Below are 3,133 nucleotides of genomic sequence, written 5' to 3'. Positions count from 1 at the left end.
AAAAGCAAGCTTCCAAAAAGAGGGAGTACAATCAAAAACACAAGGTTGTTGCTCTTTCTCTTAACAGTCGGTTCAGCAACAGTAAATTCGAGCATTCCCCAAGTTGTTTTGGAATCAATCCACTCAGATTATTAGATGCTAAATTAAGGAATTGAAGATTGGAAAGCATCTTAATATCTAAGGGAATGGCACCTGAAAGATGGTTGTTGTTAAGAACAAGCTTGTACAACAACTTTAAACCCCCTAAATCTTTTGGGATGCCTCCTTTCAACTGATTTGATGACAGATCAATCAAGCGTAATTGAGTAGCCTTCCCAAGCTCTGGTGGTATCTCACCAGAAACATTATTGTTTGAGATTTTAAGGCTTGTCATGTTACGACCATTTTGAAGAAAGCTCACCATAAAAATTATTGTAACTCAAATCAATATAATTCAAATGTGGATAGACACCAAAAACTTCAGAAATATTTCCTGTTAATTGATTCCAATCAACTCTTACTCGGTATAAACGAGTACAGTTTTTCAAGCTTTTCGGGATTGAACCTGAGAAGTTGTTGTAGGAAGCAGTAAAGTCTTCCAATACTCCTCCATGGCATAAATCTAGTGGCAAATGACCCGTGAATTCGTTGATACCCAAAGACAAAAACTTCAAATGGGTGAGATTGTTCATCTCTGAGGGCAATGGGCCGTGAAATTTGTTGTCAAGTAATATCAAGATCCCAAGCGATTTAAGTTGTCCTATTTCTGAAGGAACACATCCAGATAAATTATTATAATATAGATTAAGTTCAGTGAGCCTTGTCAAGTTTTCAATAGAAGAAGGGATGATCCCAGTGAGATTATTTTCATGTAGGTCTAAAACAGTGAGCATGGTCATGTTTCCAATAGAAAAAGGGATGGAACCAGAGAGTTGGTTTTTCAAAAGGTAAAGGGAAGATAAATTTCTTAATTTTCCAATGGAATAAGGGATTCTACTAGTTAAAACATTATTTGACAAGTCAAGTTTAGTGAGAGACTCTAGCAACCCAATTTCTTGAGGAATGGAACCAGAGAGTTTGTTACTCCAAAGATAGAGTTCGGATAGGCTTGTTAAGTTTCCAATAAAAGAAGGGATGAAACCAGTGAGATTATTTTGATATAGTGCTAAAACAGTGAGCATGGTCATGTTTCCAATAGAAAAAGGGATGGAACCAGAGAATTTGTTACTCCAAAGATAGAGTTTGGATAGGCTTGTCAAGTTTCCAATAGAAGAAGGAATGGGACCAGAGAGTTGGTTGCTAGAAATAGATAGAAAAGATAAGTTTCTTAATTTTCCAATTTCATGTGGAATGGTTCCAGAAAGAGAATTATCAGCAAGGTCAAGCCAAAAAAGATTGGGGAAGGATGAGAAGTTGAAATCATAAAGCGTACCTCTCAAACCAAAACTTTCAAGTGTCAAATTGGTGACGCTTCCAGAATTGCCACAGGTGATTCCAATCCAGTTAATGCAAGGGCTGATGCCGACCCAAGAAGAAAGGACAGATTGGCTTTGGTTGTCAAGACTGGCTTTCCATTGGAGAAGAGCCTTAGCTTCTGTATTATTATTACCAAATAGTGAAGTTGTGGAGGAAGTGTGTTCAGCTAAAGCAAAGAAAGAAGAAGAGTTGAATATGTGAAGGAGCAAGAACAGGATGTGGAGAAAGAAGGAGAAGAATGGTTTGTTTAGTAAGGACGTTGTCATGGTGTGTTTTTCAAGAGACACAGGATATGGTTTGCTATGGTAGATTCGGCTCTTCCATGGAGAGGTATTATTTATAGGTAGGAAAACATAATTAATTGAAATTGTTTTTTTCTTTTTTTTGAAATCATTGATTATTAAATCTCTTTTCTAATTAAGTTGAAATTAACTAGGCTAGTAAAATTTAAATAAATAAATTTATTATTATTTTCAAACACGAACTACTTAAATTTAATTGTATTTTTTTATACAAAATATTTTCTCTTCTTATATTTACTAATTTCTATAATGAAAGGTCATTTCAAATAAAAAAAATTGGACCTCGTCATTCAATTAGCACAAGACACAAAGATAAAAAATTAAGTTTGCCTAGGACTTTGCCATTTTTTCAACTAATAGAAAGATAAATATTTTAATTTTTACGTGACTGATCAATTATTTTATAAAAATTAAGTTTTTTTAAATATTTTAGATTCAGTCTTTAATATTTTTTTTCTTAGCCAAATTGATCCCAATTTGTGCTTAGAGTAAATTACAATCAATCCCTTTTTTCTCATTAAATTTTCCATCTTATCTTTTTTTCCCTTTTACTATTTCATATAAAGAAATAAAATAAATTTAAAAAGACCATGAAATAGAGAAAAAGATCAAATTACATGTAGAGACACATTAGTGAATTTTTTAAGTCTTAAATAAATGGAGAATATATATATATATATATACACACACACACATAACGATTCAAAAGAATATTCTGATTAAAAAATTTAAAACATATCGCTCGTAAGGAATAAGAGTAACCTCACAGCTAGATGGTTGTTAGGTCAAGGATGGTCTCGTGAATAATATCCATCCAATATTTCTTCAAAAGAAAGAAAGAAAGCAGCTGCCACACTGAAATTACGAGTAAGAATCCACGAAGTTCCAACTGCACTTCCTTGAGGTTTAATTTTTACCATGAAACACGAGCAGCAGCAAGCATATACGCATCTCTGGTCTTCGTTGAGTTTGCTTTCACACTTGTGAAAGCTTCAGATGGTCCTTGAGGTCCTGCTCCCTGTAATATAGCTTCTTTATGACCAATTGACAATGAAAGTAAATAAAGGGTGATAAAAAGCAAAGAATTATATGAAAGAAACTTTAATTCAATATATTCAATGGAAGATATATTAATTGACGTGAGACACTCTTGTGGGTGTATCGCTTTGTAATTTCCAGTTCATTAATAATTTCTTCTCCCTTTGTATGTGAGAGTGAGAGACTCGCCAAATTTCCATAATGGAGGGCCGGTAACAACCACGGAACAAGTTAAACAAATATGGTGTGAAATAAAACTATTCAGATAGTCATTAAGTGATAACAACTTGGGTTTAAAGAGTTTGTTTTTTTGTAATTTTAGATTTGAATTCTTGCTT

At 33.4% G+C, this 3,133-nt stretch overlaps 1 pseudogene; it reads right to left on the bottom strand.

Moving 5' to 3' along the window:
• Nucleotides 1-65: 65 nt before the first annotated feature.
• Nucleotides 66-1,765, bottom strand: LOC105119846 (probable LRR receptor-like serine/threonine-protein kinase At4g08850; annotated as a pseudogene).
• Between the last annotated feature and the right edge of the window lie 1,368 nt (nt 1,766-3,133).

The sequence above is a fragment of the Populus euphratica genome, unplaced genomic scaffold (assembly GCF_000495115.2).
Source record: "Populus euphratica unplaced genomic scaffold, PopEup_1.0 scaffold3712.1, whole genome shotgun sequence".
NCBI classification, from domain to species: domain Eukaryota; kingdom Viridiplantae; phylum Streptophyta; class Magnoliopsida; order Malpighiales; family Salicaceae; genus Populus; species Populus euphratica.
This window is presented reverse-complemented; position numbering and strand designations above follow the sequence as displayed.